Consider the following 21,160-nt stretch of genomic DNA (forward strand, 5'->3'; position numbering starts at 1 on the left):
ATCAGCGCTTTGTGCCCTCCATGGAGCACTGTGTGAAATTATTTGAGGCACTTGTGTACGCAGATAAAAAACCTCCCCAAATACTCAATGTGTGCACGTCGCCTAGTGACCAGGCCAAATTTTTCAAATCTGACCTGTGTCACTTTACGTGGCAATAACTCTGGAATATTTCAACATATCCCAGAAATTTTGAGGTTTTTTTTTATCATGGCACATTATATTTTATGATAATGGTAAATTATATTATTTATAAAAAATATCAGAAAATTTTACAAAAAAATTATAAAAATGAGCAATTTTCAAACTTTAAATGATTGTCCCTTTAACGGCTCGCTCACACTGGCACATATTCTCTCATGCAGGGGAATTGGGCCGAATAGGCTAATACACTTAGCTCAAACTTGATCTCACAGTTTGATCCGAGTGTCATCTGAGAGTGATCTGATTCTCTGGCATGAGAGAATCGTAAGACAGGTGCAGAGAAGACGGAGAACTAAAGTTCTCCATCTTCTCCATTGCCTCTGTGCAAGTACATCAGACTGCACTCGGATGACACCCGAGTGCAGTCCGATGTTTTACACGCACCCATAGACTTATATGGGGGAGTGTGATCTGATCATCAGATGCACCTGCAGGATCCTGCGACTATTTTCTCATGGCAAATCAGCATGAGAAATTGGTCGGAGATCTGTGCTGCCCCATGGTATAACATTGGGCTGAGTGCTATCTGACAACACATTGCATAACCCTCTGCCAGTGTGAGTGAGGCCTTATCCAGGCAGTCATACCACCCAAAATAGCTAATAAATAACATTTCCCTCATGCCTGCTTTACATTAGCACATCTGTAAAATATTCTTTTATTTTTCTAGGAGCTTTAAAATTGTAGCAGTAATTTTTCAATTTTTCAAGGAAATTTACAAAACTCATTCAGTTTTGAAGTGACTTTGGGGTTTATACTATTTAAAAAAAGGCACCCACAACATATACAAAACTGCTGTCAGGTAGTTTATGTACCCATCAGGCGCTTTTCAGGAATTAATGCAAAGTGGCATAACAGGAAAGAAAAATGATACTTTTCCCACCTAAATGTTGGTAACCTCGGAACAGGCCCCTAAAGTGCCTAAGATCTTTATTTGGAAGTGAATTGCCATAGCAACCATCAGGATCAAACAATCATTATCTCAGGGTGTTGATGGGGTTAAAAAGGGAGCCCCCTCGCACTCTGTTAACCATCTAGATGCCGTAGTCACTAGACAGCAGCATCTAAGGGCGGCCATGGTCGGGGCCAACACCAATCATGACTGATGCAGCAAGGTGTCAGCTATAGCAGGGGTGTCAAACTGCATTCCTCGAGGGCTGCAAACAGGTCATGTTTTCAGGATTTCCTTGTACTGCACAGGTGATAATTTAATCACCAACTCATTATTTGTGTAGGTGATTAAATTATCACCTGTGTAGTACAAGGAAATCCTGAAAACATGACCTGTTTGCTGCTCTCAAGGAATGCAGTTTGACACCCCTGAGCTATAGTGTACAGGTCACAGCTGCTGCATTTTCACCCGCCGCCGGGGAATACTAGTCACATACATCTCAGCTCTTTCACACGTTAGTGTCTCCGGTATGTGTGGTGACAGTTTTCACAAGTAGCGGAGACACTTGCACACGTAGATCCACTCAAGTGAATGGGTCTGTGCTCATCAGTGTGTTTCCACGGACCGTGTGGTCCGTCCAGGCTGAGGACCATTGAGGAATGAGCTGCTGCGAGCAGCGGTGACATCATCAAGGTTACAGCCGGTCACTGAGTCTAGGTTCCCAGCCAGGTCCCTGAACTGCGATGACCTCAGCAATGCGAGAAAAAGTCAGTGAGTTCACCGCAGTTCAAGCTCAGTGACTTCATCGCAGTTCACCGTGAGAAAAAGGTTGAAAACTATTTATCCCAGACATGGATTACGGCATGGGACAGAATGACAGAGAGGTGAGGGATATGGTTGTTTGTTTTTGTTTTATTACAGAAGACGAGGGATTCAATGGAATTAGGCATTAGGTGAGTATAACTATGTTTGTTATTTTTGTTTTATTACAGGAGACGGGGGCTTCGGTGGAGTTAGGCGTTAGGTGAATATAACTTGTTTTTATTTCAAATAAAAGACTTTATACTTCCTGTGTCTTTATTTCACATGTAACTATAGGATTAACAATGGATAGGTTTCTTACAGATGCTTCTCCATTACTAATCCGTGGGCTTGATGTCACCGGACAATACAAAGGTGACATCAACCTCACAAATATGAACCCCACTTGTCAACGCTACAGGGGAAGTGGGAAGAGGCGGGCAAAGAGCCAGAATTCGCGCATCTAATAGATGCGCCTTTTCTGTGGTGACTGCGGCCTGCTATTTTTAGGCTGGGGGGAAAAATGTCCATGGCCCCTTACCAGCCAGACAATACAGGACAATGATATGAGCGGTCTTCAGCACCCGGCGCTGGGGAAAAGCACAAACAGTACCGCTGATTCCCAGGCGCCGGTACGTGTGATACTGATGCGACACACGGGTGGCACACGGTTGCCACATGTATTAAACACACAAACATGGATATGTCCAATACTGTTTTTCCAGTACCGGAGATATCAGGATGTGTGAAAGAGCTCTTAAGTCATATTGGTGGTGGTCACTTTTAATCATTTGTCTTTGTTAAGAATAGGAACTGACCTGCAGGAACCTGCAGCAGCTGCTACACACTGACTGGAACCATGCTCTTCAGCTCCATTAAATGTTTACATCCAGGCTGATGAAACTAGTAACAGCTGATCAGTAGAGATGAGCGAATTTGATCGGGTCAGGGCTTATTCGGCAAGCTATAGCGCTTAACGAATAAGTTGCAGAGGGAACACGGATACATGGAGCGCGTTGGCTGATCAGCTGTTCGGCTCCGCAGCTGCATATGTTGCTGCTGTGTGACAATCACGACACATGCAGCTGCGGAGCCGAACAGCTGATCAACCGGAGCAATCCAGGAAGCCGGGTTCCCTCTGCAGCTTATTCGGCAAACGCTATAGCGTGCCGAATAAGCCATGACCCGATCAAATTACCAGGGTTTTGCCACCTAATCTGAAAGCTTCAGGGTATGTGCACACATTGCGGATTTTGTTGCGGATCCGCAGCAGATTTGACGCTGCAGATCTGCAGCTGTTTTCCATGCGTTTTACAGTAACATGTAAAGCTATGAAAAACCAACAGCACGGTGGCTCAGTGGATAGCACTGCAGCCTTGCAGCGCTGGGGTCCTGGGTTCGAATCTCACCCAGGACAACATCTGCAAAGAGTTTGTATGTTCTCTCCGTGTTTGCGTGGGTTTCCTCCCACATTCCAAAGACATACTGATAGGGAATCTAGATTGTCAGCCCCATCGGGGACAGTGATGATAATGTGTGCAAAAACTGTAAAACGCTGCGGAATATGTTAGCGCTATATAAAAATAAAGATTATTTATATTATTATTTAAATCTCCTGTGCACATGCTGCGGAAAATTCCGCTCAGAATTGCTGCCGTTTATTTTCTGCAGCATGTCAATTCTTTGTGCGGATTCCGCAGCGTTTTACATCTATTCCTTAATAGGAATCCGCAGGTGTAAAAACGCAGGTGAAATCCGCACAAAAACTACACTAAATCTGCAGGGCGTTTTACCTGCGGATTTTGCAACATCCGTGCAGAAAAATCCGCAATGGAATCCGCAGCGTGTGCACATAGCCTCACACTGTAAAGACAGACATCCTGATTCCTATGATGTGTCACTTACTAGGCCGCTTGCTGTTGTTTTAATAAGATCACTGTTTTATCTGCAGGAGATTGTCACTAGAAGACAAGTAATCCTGCTGCCATGTAGTCCTACAGATTCATGAGTGAATAACCTTGCTCTCCCCACTGATTGACAGCTTTCTGCCTATGCACAGTATACACAGTAAGCTGTCAATCAGGGGTGTGGGCTTATACAAAAGCTAGCAATCAGAAAACCAGTAGATCTGCCACAGAGAAAACTGTGGTGTTATCAAAACAGCAGCAAGGAGCACAGTATGTGATAGATCACTGCAATCAGGGTCTCTACCCCTACATTATGCTGCTATCAGATGAGGTAGCAAAAACCTAGTGACAGATTCCCTTTAATGCCTTCAAACCTAGGCATTGAGCATAATGAGATGATGCAGGTGTTAGGGGCAGAGCCAGGGCCGTAGTCGTGGCTGAGCATATCTGGTTACGCGTGCCCTGGCCTCCCAACACATACCGGTATAAACAATGTCCCTTTTCTTGCGTATCTTCTGCTGCACCCTTTGCACCGTCAAGGTCCCATTGGGGCTGCTGAAGTTCGGCTGCTGGTGTTGTTGAGCACAAAGAGACAGAGTCCGTTTCAAACTTCAAATGCAAAACTTTAATCTCTTGTTTTCGTAGCACATCCATCTTTGTTACAGCTTCAACAACAGATTCCACACTACACATTTCTTTCTCTTTCCCTGTACTTCTCTCCTTGTCACACAGCACGTGCCGGGGTCGGACCGTATCATACGGTTTCTCAGCGTCCTCCCTGTTCAGACTCTCTGCGCTTGGGATGCCTCAGCCGCTTCGCACCGGATCTGAGGGCATCAGCCCATGAGATGATCTGCCACATGTTGAGCCACCTGCCCTTCTGTACTGCCATGACGTTTGCTGCAGCTCCAGTTTCTAATACTGCTATCACTGCTGTCTCTGCTGCTGTTCTGGCTTACTGGCCCTGGATGGCTGGGCTTCTCCCTTGGTAATATTACGGGGTCACTGTGTTGTCCCGAGCTCTGAAGCCCTACAGGATGCCTGGGGCTCCTGCCCCTCTGAACTTGGGCTGTGGAGTCGGAGTCGCGGAGTCGGAGTTAGTTTTGGTTGGAGTCGTAGTCGGTAGAAATGTACCGACTCCGACTCCAGCTTTAAAAAAAATTATTAATATTTCATAATTGAACTTTCATATGAGTTTTATAAATGTTACTCAAATAGATATGTTCTATCAAACTATGAACAACAGTGATAAGCAGATAAGAACACAGCCAGTACATTTCAGCAGAATTTTTTATGTAATAGCACTCACCAATCAGTGGCATTTCAAACGTCCTTTATTGGAGCATATAGCAAAACATCTTCGTGGTTCAAGGGAGGGAGTGAGAGAGGGAGTGCGACAGGCAGACACTTTGTTTCACGCAAGCACCGCCTTTCAGCTGACCGGACTACCTATTGTTGGGAAACTCTCCACATCGAGTTATTAATCTCTGGAAAGTCGAGCTGTGCCGCTTACTTTTTTTCTTTTCTTGATTTAGAATTTTTTATGTGCACTAAAAGAAATTGAGAAATTTGACCGTTCATCAAAAATAACAGTGCAACAAGCGATTCCTCTGTATCCTGATATTGTCAGAGATGTTGCCTGAGTGGTTACTGCTTTGCCACCAACCCAAGTTAGTGTAGAGAGGTTGTTCTCTGCTCTCAAATAATTAGATCAGATTTGAGGGCATCCATGAAGGAGGATCTGACAGAGGCAATACTTTTTCTGAGGACAAATTTATAGATTTCTTCTTATTAACTGCATAACAGTGTTTATTGCATATTTACTTACAAGAGTTTATAAAAGTTTATAAAAGTTATTTGCTATATTCTAATTGTATTCTAATAAATATAGTTTTTGCTCTAAGTGGTCTGATTACTTATATGATGGTGAGAAACTGAAAAAGCACGATGTTAATATTTGACAACAGTAAATTTATTGTCCACTATTAGTGGGCAAGGAAAGGGAACATTTAGAGCAGACAAAGCCCGACCATATTGAACCTATAGCACTAATCACAACAACAGGATACATATCATGAGAAGGTATAGAAAGTGCCAAGCAGCGTACCAATGACCATAAACTGATCCATCCTAGTGTGAGAGCTAAGGTAGTACTCAAGAAAGAGCCCGTCCGTACAGATGCATAATCGTCAACCCAAAATATAACCTTACCCAGACCGTGCAGGTCTAGTGGATGCTCTCCTCCGGCACCCTGACGCGCGTTTCGCCCTCTGCTTCTTCCAGGGACATGACTATAGGGGTAGGGAGGGTTTATTTAAATGGGGCCGTAGCATGTCCCTGGCAGACGCCCTGCAAGTCTCTGGCAGGCGCCATCGCGTTCCACATACGGTCCTCTTGGAATAAGTCAGGAAGTGTTCTTTCGTCATGGAGTATTTTGATGGCCGCATGCGCCGTTGAGTCCTCGTTGGACTTCCGCTCAGCGATTTTTTTTCATCACTGCTGGCACCCTCATTGGCTACAGCCCCATTTAACGAAACCCTCCCTACCCCTATAGTCACGCCCCCGGAAGAAGCAGAGGACGCACAGATGACACACTGATGGAAAACATTGATGACACCCAGTACTATTTCTTCACGTATGTGTTTAAACACTGCAATGTGAATGAGGCCTAGGAAAGCTGTAGGCTAAACTGGGGGCAATGTGACAGCACTGTCTTTGTTATGTGGCTTTCACTGTTAGGGGGGAAACGTGAATGCTACAACTATGGAGGTGGCACTGTGGGTGACGTTTAGGCAGCATGGTGACCACCACTGTTAGTGTAAGGTTACAAAACCTTTTTCTCCATGTCTGAGAAAAACTGCCCGATTTTTCTGAACAGACTTTACTAAGTATTTAATCAGAGTGGCATCAGGTTTTCTCAAATGTCGAGAGAAGTAAAAGTTTCTTCACCTTCTCCATTCTGTCAGTCCGTCATCTGAGTGCGGTCTGATTTTTTTCACGGACCCATAAACATGCATTGACGATTTTGAGCTGACACTCAGATCAAAATCGGACATGTCTCCGATTTTTTCCGCAGACCCCTCGGTCCGAGGAAAATATCGGACGTCCATAGCCCCATAGAATAACATGAGTACTAGTGTTATCTGTGAAAATGCCGAATAGCACTCGTATGAGAGAATCGGCCCTGGGGCGGTCACTGTTGTGGGGTCTTGTACCTGTCACAAAGATAACAATTTAATAGGAGCAACGAGTGAAAGGCAAAAATACATGAAAAGTTACCAACATTGCGTTTGGTATAATAGGACGTGCTTAAGTCTGAAGCCCTGTCCTGTACAGATCCACCAAGGAACGCCCAAAAACTGGACTGACAGCTCCACTTATGGAAGGGGTCTACATACGTGAAGCCCCTTTTCAGGGTGTAAGCATGTACTCTACAATTACAGAACAATAAGTTAAAAAAAGGAAGACAACAATATATTGCATTTCTTAAACAGTACAAATGAAATCGTCATCATAGAAAACACACTGATATCAAAAAGAAAATATGTAAAAATTCACCAGGTGAGAACATTATAGGACCTGTCTTCAGACTAAGACCACGTTTGCATGTTCAGTATTTGGTCAGTATTTTACCTCAGTATGTGTAAGCCAAAACCAGGAGTGGGTGATAAATGCAGAAGTGGTGACGTGATTCTATTATACTTTTCCTCTAATTGTTCCTCTGCTGGTTTTGGCTTACAAATACTGATGTCAAATACTGACCATATACTGAACATGTGACAGGTCTCATGTGCCGTGGCCTAATAATAACACTTCATTTGGGGGAAATATGGAGCAACCAATCAGATTCCATCTCTTTTTTTAGTGCAGAGTAGAAAATGAAAGCAGAGTCCTGATTGGTTGCTATGGGTTACATTTGCAGGATGTATCAAGCACTGGACATTCGACATTGGTGTGCACTAGGTATACCGGATGGTAAGTAGCCAAGGAATTAGACAAAGTTATATTATCGTATATACTGTATATTCATCCAGATAGTTTTGGTTATAGGAATATTGGTTGATCCTAAAGGCATACTTTGGGTGGGTGTCCTGGAGGGTCTTCGAGTTCCTCTCTTACTTCAAAAGCGTATTTCCAGTTTCATCAAGACCAGTGATTTTCTCACCAGTCTTGACGAAGAGACGTGGTGGAGTCAGACGCTCCTGAATCATGAACGCCTCTTCATGAATCTTTAGCGTCTGACGGGTGGTGTGCGTCATGCCAAAAATCACATTCGAGTTAAGGATTGGAGTGAGATTTCTGACGTAGGGAACGCCACAGCTTGTCATGAATCAAACGAGCTGTGGCAATGCTGGGAGAAATGGGCGTGAAAATTCCAAAATTCACAAAATTTTGTAGCTTTTAATGCCACTTTCCTGGTGTTAAAGCTTTGATGAATCAGGCCCTCAGTGTCTGAGATACAAAAGTAGATTGTGAGCCAAACTGGTGCCAATTATCTCTGCACTTACAGAAGAGATAGAAACATCAATAATGAAGAAGAGACCCCAATTACATGACTTTAACCCTTTTAATGTGGCATCTAGTTTGGATAAACCTATTTTTAGATTGCCCACTCCCTAAATAAAGATGGCCGCAACTAATCCGACCGAGGGAGCCACTGGCAGGAGCTGATAAGTCATTGAATGAGGAAATGAGTTATTTCCTATGCATGTTTGTTGACCCCCAGAGTTGAGCATGATACCAGGTGTTTCTCTTGAATCTCATCTATGGGGTTAGGTTGGAAAGGGCATCCCTAAAAGAAGCCTTAGTTCTAAAGAGGTTTTCTGGGACATTGATATTGATAGCATAGGTCAATGATTACCTGAATGAGGGATACCGCAGTCCGGAGAGCAACGGATCCTCTTACTTACCAGACTATGTACAGTTTGTGCTCGCTGTGCCTGCTTCTGCCGCTGCGCCGAGGTACTGCGGCCTTTTCAATCAGTTAATCAATGGGGTAATGAGACACACATAGATGTGATATTGATAGTCTAACCTAAAAATCCTTTAACGTTACTTCACATTAATTGCCTTTTTTTTTTTGTATTTTGTCCCATCCAGTGGCTTTGGTTTGCATAGGTAGGAATTAGAAAATGGGTCCCTAATCTTTTAAGCCCCTCACGACATGGCCAATTTCCATTTTTGCATTTTCATTTCTTCTTCCCAGGGCCATAACTCTTTTATTTTTGTGTTCACATAGACATATGAGGGCTTGCAATGTACTTTTGAATGAAACCATTAACTTTACCACGTAATGTACTGAAAAATGTAAAACAAAATTCCAAAAGGGGAGAAATTGTGAAAAATACGCAATTCTGACATTGTTTTCAGGGAATTGCTTTTACGGTGTACATTTTGTGGTAACAATGACCATGCAGCATGATCCTGTTCATCAGTACGATTACAGCAATACCAAACGTGTCCAGTTTTTTTTATCATTTTAGTGGTGAAAAAAAATCTGAAATTAAAAAAAAAAAAACATTTTTGGGGAGTTGTGCCATTTTCCGTGACCTGTAATGTTTTTATTTTTCGGTCGATGGATCTATGTAATGGCTTATTTTTTGCTGGGCAAGACATTTTTATTAATACCATTTTGGGATAGATACTATTTTGCGATAGATATAATGTTTTGATCGCTGGTTACAGCATTTTTGTGGAATTGCAGCAACCAAAAAAATGTAATTTTGCCATACTTGTTTTTTTTTTTAGTTTTTGGTGTTTACCGATCAGGTTAATTACTTTAAAATTTTGATAGATCAGACTTTTTTGAAGGTGACAATACCACATTTGTGTATTTTTAATTTTTTTTAACCCCTTTACCCCCAAGGGTGGTTTGCACGTTAATGACCGGGCCAATATTTACAATTCTGACCACTGTCCCTTTATGAGGTTATTATAACTGTGGAACACTTCAACGGATCCTGATGATTCTGACAATGTTTTCTCGCAACACATTGTAATTCACGATAGTGGTAAAATTTCTTTGATATTACCTGCCTATATTTGTGAAAAAAGCTGAAATTTGGCGAAAATTTTGAAAATTTCGCAATTTTCCAACTTTGAATTTTTATGCCCTTAAATCACAGAGATATGTCACACAAAATACTTAATAAGTAACATTTCCCACATGTCTACTTTACATCAGCACAATTTTGGAACCAAAATTTTTTTTTGTTATTTTGTTAGGGAGTTATAGGGGTTAAAAGTCGACCAGCAATTTCTCATTTTTACAACACCATTTTTTTTAGGGACCACATTTGAAGTCACTTTGAGAGGTCTATATGATAGAAAATACCCAAGTGTGACTCTGTTCTAAAAACTGCACCCCTGAAGGTGCTCAAAACCACATTCAAGAAGTTTATTAACCCTTCAGGTGTTTCACAGGAATTTTTGGAATGTTTAGCAAAAAATTAACATTTAACTTTTCTTCACAAAAAATTTATTCAGCTCCAATTTGTTTTATTTTACCAAGGGCAACAGGAGAAATTGGACCCCAAAAGTTGTTGTGCAATTTGTCCTGAGTATGCCGATACCCCATATGTGGGGGTAAACCACTGTTTGGGCGCATGGGAGAGCTCGGAAGGGAAGGAGCGCCATTTGACTTTTCAATGCAAAATTGACTGGAATTGAAATAGGACGCCATGTTGCGTTTGGAGAGCCCCTGATGTGCCTAAACATTGAAACCCCCCACAAGTGACACCATTTTGGAAAGTCGACCCCCTAGGGAACTTATCTAGATGTGTGGTGAGCACTTTGACCCATCAAGTGCATCACAGACGTTTATAATGTTTTTTCACAAAAATGATCTTTTTACCCCCAATTTTTTTATTTTCCCAAGGGTAACAGAAGAAATTGGACCCCAAAAGTTGTTGTGCAATTTGTCCTAAATACACTGATGCCCCATATGTGGGGGTAAACCATTGTTTGGGCGCATGGCAGAGCTCAGAAGGGAAGGAGCGCCGTTTGACTTTTCAATGCAAAATTGGCTGGAATTGAGATCGGACGCCATGTCACGTTTGGAGAGCCCCTGATGTGCCTAAACAGTGGAAACTCCCCAATTCTAACTTAAACCCTAACCCAAACACACCCCTAACCCTAATCCCAACCCTAACCATAACCCTAACCACACTCCTAGCCCGAACACGCCCCTAACCCTAATCCCAGCCATACCCTTAGCCCCAACACACCCCTAACCCTAATCCCAACCCTAACCACACCCCTAACTACAACACACCCTTAACGCTAATCCCAACCATAACCTTAGCCACACCCCTAACCCTAATCCCAACCGTAAATGTAATACAAACCCTATCCTTAACTTTAGCCCCATCCCTAACTTTAGCCCCAACCCTAACCCTAACTTTAGCCCCAACCCTAACCCTAATGGGAAAATGGAAATAATTACAGTTTTTATTTTATTATTTTTCCCTAACTAAGGGGGTGATGAAGGGGAATTTGACTTACTATTTATAGCATTTTTTAGCGGATTTTTATGATTGACAGCTGTCACACACTAAAGACGCTTTCTATTGCAAAAAATTGTTTTTGCGTCTCCACATTTTGAGAGCTATAATTTTTCCATATTTTGGTCCACAGAGTCATGTGAGGTCTTGTTTTTTGCGCGACGAGTTCACGTTTTTATTGGTACCAATTTTGGGCACGTGACATTTTTTGATCGCTTTTTATTCTGATTTTTGTGAGGCAGAATGACCAAAAAACAGCGATTCATGAATTTCTTTTGGAGGGGCATTTATACCGTTCCACGTTTGGTAAAATTGATAAAGCAGTTTTATTTTTTGGGTCAGTATGATTACAGCGATACCTCATTTATATCATTTTTTTAATGTTTTGGCACTTTTATATGATAAAAATTATTTCATATAAAAAATAATTATTTTTGCATTGCTTTATTTCGAGGACTATAACTCTTTTATTTTTTCGCTGATGATGCTGTATGGTGGCTTGTTTTTTGTGGGACAAGATGACGTTTTCAAAGGTACCATCTTTTTTATATCCCTCTTTTTGATTGTGTTATTCCACATTTTGTTCGGCGGAATGATAATAAAGCGTTATTTTTTGCCTCGTTTTTTTTTTGTTTTACAGTGTTCACTGAAGGGGTTAACTAGTGAGACAGTTTTATGGGTCGCTACGGACGCGGCAATACTAAATATGTGTACTTTTATTGTGTTTCTTTATTTAGATAAAGAAATGTATTTATTGGAACAATATATTTTTTCTTTATTTAGGTTTTTTTTTACACTTGTAATTTTTATTTTTTATTTTAGAACATTGCCCCGGGGGGGGGGGAACATGACTATATATTGTCAGATCGCTGATCTGACACTTTGCAGTGCACTGTGTCAGATCAGCGATCTGACAGGCACTGCAGGGAGGCTTGCCGGCACCTCCTCTGAGCAGGCGCTTGTAAGCCACCTTCCTGCAGGACCCGAAAGGCCCCCGTGGCCATTTTGGATCTGGGGACTGCAGGGAGGAGGAGGTAGGAGACCCTTGGAGCAACGCGATCACATCGCGTTGCTCCGAGGGTCTCAGGGAAGCATGCAGGGAGCCCCCTCCCTGCGCGATGCTTCCTTATGCTGCCAGAACGCTGCGATCATGTTTGATCGCAGTGTTCCGGGGGTTAATGTGCCAGGAGCGGTCCGTGAGCTGACACCCTGAACATGACGAAAGAGACATAGTGAATCAGATAAACTATACTACATTTCTAATTGAAGGTATTTGCTAATAATATTATTATTACACCTACTACACATTGCGATAGGATCTTAGAGATGGGAATACATCTTTAAAAACATGGATGAATTGGTGTCTTTGTTCCTATACTTTGTAGAATATTTTTCATCAAGTCTCCTTATCAGCAGAGACTTGATTACAAATTACAATAATAGATAATACCTCTATTCTCAGCTGATGACACAGGGATCCACGATTCACAGTAGGTGATGTCACAGATGACCTTTCTCCCCGTCCCTGCACAATGACTTTTATACATGCTTATTAGATGGTTCAATACAAAATACAGGGTTTGAGTACGTTCATTATGGCTAATGCTAGTAGCTCGTAGCGTGTGCAGCACTGGTCATCTGCTCTACTTGGCCATCTGGAAACAGCGATGTTTGAGAAAGACCCGGAGTGGGTCGAATTATAACCTATCACTTTCTGTCCTGATACCCAGCACTGTGGTGAAATACTGTATATTCTATTGAAATAAATACAAACATTTATTTTTAAATTTGTGAGTGTGGCTGATTATCTTCGACTGTTTGTATTCTCCAGTTCAGCCTGCACCCCCCAGTCCACACTGAGTGCGCACTTTAATCTTTTGTGTCTAGTGTACTGTACATGCGTTGTTTCCTGAAACAGGAGGAATGACCAGATAGCAAGATTGCAAATGTTGTTTTTAATAAACATCTTTGCCAAAATGTTTCATCATGTTATATTTAACACAAAAGCCTGTCTAAAACAGTAGGTCATTTTCTGATTCTAGCTTATCTTTAACCCCTTTCTGACCTCGGACGGGATAGTACGTCCGAGGTCAGAGCCACTGCTTTGATGCAGGGCTCCGCGGTGAGCCCGCATCAAAGCCGGGACATGTCAGCTGTTTTGATCAGCTGACATGTGCCCGTAATAGGCGCGGGCAGAATCGCGATCTGCCCGCACCTATTAACTAGTTAAATGCCGCTGTCAAACGCAGACAGCGGCATTTAACTACCGCTTCCGGCCGGGTGGCCGGAAATGACGTCATCGCCGACCCCCGTCACATGATCGGGGGTCGGCGATGAGTCAGGATGGTAACCATAGAGGTCCTAGAGACCTCTATGGTTACTGATCACCGGTGGCTGTGAGCGCCACCCTGTGGTCGGCGCTCACAGCACACCTCCATTTCTGCTACATAGCAGCGATCAGCAGATCGCTGCTATGTAGCAGAGGCGATCGAGTTGTGCCTGCTTCTAGCCTCCCATGGAGGCTATTGAAGCATGGCAAAAGTAAAAAAAAAAGTTAAAAAAAGTGTGAAAAAAATAAAAAAAATATAAAAGTTTAAATCACCCCCCTTTCGCCCCAATCAAAATAAATCAATTAAAAAAAAATAAAATCTACACATATTTGGTATCGCCGCGCTCAGAATCGCCCGATCTATCAATTAAAAAAAAGCATTAACCTGATCGCTAAACGGCGTAGCGAGAAAAAAATTCGAAACGCCAAAATTACATTTTTTAGGTCGCAGTGACATTGCATTAAAATGCAATAACGGGCGATCAAAAGAACGTATCTGCACCAAAATGCTATCATTAAAAACGTCATCTCAGCACGCAAAAAATAAGCCCGCAACCGACCCCAGATCACGAAAAATGGAGACGCTACGAGTATCGGAAAATGGCGCAATTTTTTTTTTTTTTTAGCAAAGTTTGGAATTTTTTTTCACTACTTAGATAAAAAATAACCTAGTCATGTTAGGTGTCTATGAACTCGTACTGACCTGGAGAATCATAATGGCAGGTCAGTTTTAGCATTTAGTGAACCTAGCAAAAAAGCCAAACAGAAAACAAGTGTGGGATTGCACTTTTTTTGCAATTTCACCGCACTTGGATTTTTTTTCCTGTTTTCTAGTACACATGCTAAAACCAATGATGTCGTTCAAAAGTACAACTCGTCACGCAAAAAATAAGCCCTCACATGGCCAAATTGACGGAAAAATAAAAAAGTTATGGCTCTGGGAAGGAGGGGAGTGAAAAACGAACACGGAAAAACGAAAAATCCCAAGGTCATGAAGGGGTTAAGCAAGTGGTCAACTTTAGATTTCAAAATGTGGCCTTTTTAATTTTTCATCTTTGTATTATGAAGAATAGGTTGTCAATATAAGATCGGTGGGAGTTTGAAACCTGGCGACCCCATCTATTAGCTGCTATAACCTCCATCAGCAGCCAGATGTAAACAGTGTACAGAGGAGAACACTGCAGCTCTTTCTACTGTTTAGTAACTGCTTTCTGGTACTGTAGATCATTAGCAGCCACAAAACAGTGTATGGATCTGTGAGGTTGGCCCCTTATGCAATGTGTACACCTGTCTGGCACCAGGTGTAATAACAGCTATTCTGTCCCCGGGGCCTGTGGCTGCAAATATGGCTCTGTGAGATGCTGAATCTCTTCACCTTACTTACAATTGGCGACGTTCGCAGATAGCTTAACTCAGCTGCCGGCACACATGTTATGAAGAATCCAGAAGAGACTTTGATTTCTTTAAGAATTCTTAAAGACTTTCTTGAGACCAGCTGAAAGCACATGTGCCTCTAATTAAGCCAAGATGGAGACTGAGAAACAGGGAAAAGAAGAAGGAAGTGACATGACACCCAGCAGAGGGAGACAGGGAGACAAAGTGGACAAACTTGATGGAAAGGGATGATTATGCAAAACAAAGGAACACATAGCAACAATAAACAATACGAGAAACTGCAATACAGCATGTAAAATGTACAGGACAGTCTGTAAAATGTCTCATTCATGGGACATAACAATTGCTGGTCAATGGTGGTGCCTGGTATCCGACCTCACCAAACTTATGTTACAGTGAAGAAACTGAACAATTAACAGCACGTGGAAATTTTTCAAATAGGATTTATTGACAGTAATTCATATCCATTGGTCACACCACATTAAGTACATTATTATGTAATGTTTCAAGTGAAAAACCCTTCATCAGATGTTTAAGCTATGCATAAGGATGAAATGGATCTAGGGTGCTGGGTGAGCTTCTCGAAACACGGACAACCAGGATCCAGCTATAAATAAGGCCATGATACGGTTGGATCCCACTTTGTCCTTGATTGGAGGAAGCCCACCTTGCATACTGGATCTCCTTGACCTATATGCAGTGAACATAGCCCAGAGCCAGGACTAGGGGTAAGCATCCACCTAGGGCGCTACCTTCTGCCTACCCGGGAGGGGCACACTTTGGAAAAAAAAATTGACATTGCTGAATGCTTGCGGCTGCCGGCACCTTCTTTAGGCCATAGGGATTCAGCAAAGTGACTGCCAAGGTACAGGCACACAGGGGAGCAATGTCAGTCACTGACACCACTCAGTCCTCTCTCGGCCTGCACCCTGGTCGTCGCTCCTCCTGCACTCAATTGTATTTGTGTCTCTCAGACGCGTATACAATTGATGTGCTGCCACCAGGACAGGAGCAGAGAAGCTACGCAGGGAAACTCCATCAGAACACATTCCACTTCTGGCCTGCACAGACAAGGATATAGAGCATGCAGGGGATGTCAGATGCGGTGATGGAGTGAAATCATTGTGCCATCCAGCCCCCACTGATGAACAGAACTGAAGAGGAGATGGAGGCTGGGATAGATATTTTCTTATATAGCATTGCCGCAGAATAGGGGCCATCAAAAGAGGGGCTGGCTGTGGAGGACCATAATACTGGGGGCTGCTGGCTGTGGGGGACATTATAGTGAGGGCTGCTGGCTGTGGGGGACATTAGGGGGCTGACAATGGGTAACATTATACCGGTGGTTGGCTGTGGGGAACATTATACAGGATGATGGCTGTGGAGGACTATCACACGGGGGGCTAGCTGTGGGTGACTATCACACTGGGATCTGGCTGCAGGGGACTATCACACTGTGGGCTGGCAGTGTGGGGCTATCACACTGGGGGGGGGCTGGGCTGTGGGGCTTGCTGTGTGGAACATTATACTAAGGGCTGCCTGTGGGGGACTATCACATTGAGGACTCGCTGAGGGGGACATTAGAGGGCTTGCTATGGGGGACATTATATTGGGGGTTGGCTATGAGGGACATTATACTGGGGGCTGACTGAAGGGATATAATACTGGGGGCTGGCTGTGGGAGACAGTACACTGAGGGCTGGCTGTGAAGACATACTGTATAGGGTGCTGTGGAGACATCATACTGTAAAGGGGATTGTGATGATCATACTATATTGGGGGCTGTTGTGACCAATCTGTATAGGGTGCTGTGGGCTACAATATTCTGTATAGGTGGCTGTGGTGACCACATTACATAAGGAAAACTACTCTATGCTGCAGTGCTGGCTGCCAATGCAAAGCATCACTACTTTCTTTATCTTTCACTACTGCAATCCGCATTACTGATGAAGGTCATGTGTTGACCGAAATGTCTACATTTATATTTTGGATTGCTTACACTTAATAAATTGCATCAATATAACATTTTGAGTGCCAAGTTTTATCTACACATATCATATAATGGGCTGTGGTGGCCATCATACTGTATATTAGGGGGCTGTGGTGGATATCATACTGAATGGGGTGCTGTGCTGGACATTATAATGTGTATAAGAAGCTATGGGAGCCATTACACTATATCAGTGACTGTGCTGTATGGTGTGCTGTGGCGGTGATGACATTATATAATGGGGATCTGTGGTGGATATCATACTGTATGGGCGGCTGTGGTGACCATTATACTGTGTGGGGGGACAGTGCGAGGAGGGGTAGAGTCTGGAGAGGGCAGTGTGGTGGGCAGTATGAGACCATAGTCTAAAGAGGGGACACAACTGATATGGAGGGGGGACAGCATTTGGAGAGAGGTTAGGATGGTTCGAGGTCAGTGTGGAGATATAGAGAGTGTAAAGGTACCGTCACACTAAGCGACGCTGCAGCGATACCGACAACGATCCGGATCGCTGCAGCGTCGCTGTTTGGTCGCTGGAGAGCTGTCACACAGACAGCTCTCCAGCGACCAACGATGCCGGTAACCAGAGTAAACATCGGGTTACTAAGCGCAGGGCCGCGCTTAGTAACCCGATGTTTACCCTGGTTACCATCGTTAAAGTAAAAAAAACAAACACTACATACTTACCTACCGCTGTCTGTCCTCGGCGCTCTGCTTCTCTGCACTGACTGTGAGCACAGCGGCCGGAAAGCAGAGCGGTGACGTCACCGCTCTGCTTTCCGGCTGCCCGGCGCTCACAGCCAGAGCAGAGAAGCAGAGTGCCGGGGACAGACAGCGGTAGGTAAGTATGTAGTGGTTGTTTTTTTTACTTTAACGATGGTAACCAGGGTAAACATCGGGTTACTAAGCGCGGCCCTGCGCTTAGTAACCCGATGTTTACCCTGGTTACCAGCGAAGACATCGCTGAATCGGCGTCACACACGCCGATTCAGCGATGTCAGCGGGAGAGCCAGCGACTAAACAAAGTTCTGGCCTTTCTTCCCCGACCAGCGATATCACAGCAGGGGCCTGATCGCTGCTGCCTGTCACACTGGACGATATCGCTAGCCAGGACGCTGCAACGTCACGGATCACTAGCGATATCGTCTAGTGTGACGGTACCTTTAGGAAAAGCATTGGAGAGGTCACAGCCATGGTATATAGACTTTGGTTCATAAGGGCGGATGGTGTGGCGATTATAGCTGAAAAAGGCAGACAGTGGGTGGTTATACATCATTAAGGCGGACAGTTGTTGTGAAAGGCAATTCCGTATCACAATGGACATGGAGGTCAGAGCACATACAGTGATCTGACAATAACCCAAAATAATAGAACGAGCTCTGAGACGTGGGAACTCTGCAGACCGCAATCCCTGATCCTCTCCAAACACAACTAGAGGCAGCCGTGGATTGCGCCTAACGCTACCTATGCAACTCGGCACAGCCTGAGAAACTAACTAGCCTGAAGATAGAAAAAATAAGCCTACCTTGCCTCAGAGAAATACCCCAAAGGAAAAGGAAGCCCCCCACATGTAATGACTGTGAGTAAGATGAAAAGACAAACGTAGGGATGAAATAGATTCAGCAAAGTGAGGCCCGATATTCTAGACAGAACGAGGATAGGAAAGATAACTTTGCGGTCTACACAAAACCCTAAAGAAAACCACACAAAGGGGCAAAAAGACCCTCCGTACCGAACTAACGGCACGGAGGTACACCCTTTGCGTCCCAGAGCTTCCAGCAAAACAAATAGACAAGCTGGACAGAAAAAATAGCAACAAATAGCAAAGAAGCACTTAGCTATGCAGAGCAGCAGGCCACAGGAATGATCCAGAGAAACACAAGTCCAACACTGGAACATTGACAGGAAGCATGAATCAAAGCATTAGGTGGGGTTAAGTAGAGAAGCACCTAACGACCTCACCAGATCACCTGAGGGAGGAAACTCAGAAGCAGCAGTACCAGTTTCCTCCACAAACGGAAGCTCCCAGAGAGAATCAGCCGAAGTACCACTTGTGACCACAGGAGGGAGCTCTGCCACAGAATTCACAACAGACAGTGTGTAGGCAATATACCACAGAAGGCTTATTTAGAACATAGTTTGGACAGGTTTTTTTTGCAGAGAGCATTTTAATAACACACTAATTTTTAAGGGCATCGTGTTGGGATGTGCTGCAGAAGACCGGAGAAGAGGAAAGTCTGCAGAGATGAGATGTGGATGTGAAAAGTCATCAAGGAGTCTGGACAAGATGAAGACGAAAAGAAAGAACAACTCCAATCAGAAGAAGAGTGCAACTATAGAGTACCGGGATGTAAATGTTTACTTGTTGATACTAACTTTGTCTCATCAGTTCTGTGGTTTGTGTACGGTCCGCAGTCTGATAATAACTGATAACAACTCCCATCATCTCTTTACCATTGTTTCAGACACACTGGAAGTTGTAGGTTCATGCGATACAGATGTATATGGGGCTGACGTAACATGATAATTGATTACTGTAGTAAACTTGGTGATGCAGTCATGTACTTATGGTGGTTCTGGTGATATATTCATGTACTGATGTATTTATTTACTGATGGTAGTTCTTATGATATATTTATGTATTGATTATGGTTCTTGTGAGGCATCATGTACTTATGGTGGTTCTAGTGACATATTTATTTACTGATGATGGTTTTGGTGCCATATTTAAGTACTATTGATGGCTCTTGTATTCTGTTTATGTTCTGATGATGATTTTGGTTTCGTATGATCGTTCTGATGATGAATACAGCACCATAACCTTCTTTGTTACATGAATTCATCATCAGAGTCATCAGCAGTACAGGAATGTAGCACCACAACCACCATCAGTAAAGGAATACGACACCACAGCTACCATCAGTGCATGAATACGCCACCAGAACCACTATCCGTACAAGAATATGGCGCCAGAACCACCATCAATTTTGTTGCAAACTGAATTTTTGGTGTGAGAGATGCAAAATCCATCATATGTATCCCTTTATCTATAATAGGATTTGTTTAGTTTCCACTAGGGTCTCTGCCAAATGCTGAGCACCTTAATTGAAACCAAATGGCCCCCCTATTATAGTTAAACTATATTTGTTTTCATGACTATCTGACATTGTCTGACATTGTGTCTGTCTGACATTTAAACTATGGGATGTCAGGAATGAATATTGCTACTTTTCCCTGGTTTTGTGTAAATTCTCCACAAACAATGAATTAATTTATATCTAACTTTGAAATTGCACTCCTTGTTGAGTCTTACCAATAAAGTACACCACTTTTTTACTTTACTGGTATTTTTAGTGAAAAAGGCAACAAATCTAGTAAAAGTGGTTGCCAGAGCTTGTCACCTGACCCATTAGAGGGATGTGGGGGGGTGTTAGGGGTCCTGTTACCATGGTTTCTGACCCATTCCTTTGCTTGGTGTCTGAGGTTTCAGCGGCGGGGAGTGGGAGGACCATTGCATTCATCTGCCTAGGGCACCAAAATACCGTGTCCTGGCCCTGACATAGACTGTACATCTGATGAAGGGTTTTTCACCTCAAGTTTTATGTAATACTTTGCTTACCATGTTGTAACCAATAGATATCAAATACTACGATAAATCCTTTTAGAGGCATCTTCATGTGCCTTTAAGAGTTGCAGTTCCTTCACTCTTTCTACTACTGGTCTACAGGAGCTTAGTGGATGACTCCAGAGGAACTAGCGCCCGTCTTGAGCTAACTCTAATTTGCTGGGTGTGCCACCTACCCGATGAATTACACCAATCTTTTGACATGAAACTTACTAAGAATGGATCATCAATACTATAAGTACTGTAAACCACTTTAAAGTCAATAAATATTTCTAGGATCTTCCTAATTTCTTAGCACTGCATTAGTAAGGTATCAAGGTACACATGCAGCTCATATGGATGTGGCAGTGAATAGCATTACAAAAAATTCAGGGCATCTCATTGTCACACATGATGTATTCTGTTTCTTCTAATTATTCAGAAAAAGCACTAGAAATGGCATCTAAATATCCTGTAAAGTCAGGCTACAAGTATTCATTCTACAGAACAAGACTTGGTGAACCGGTAATTCTTCCTAC

Source organism: Ranitomeya imitator, chromosome 5 (genome assembly GCF_032444005.1).
Source record: "Ranitomeya imitator isolate aRanImi1 chromosome 5, aRanImi1.pri, whole genome shotgun sequence".
Lineage (NCBI taxonomy): Eukaryota > Metazoa > Chordata > Amphibia > Anura > Dendrobatidae > Ranitomeya > Ranitomeya imitator.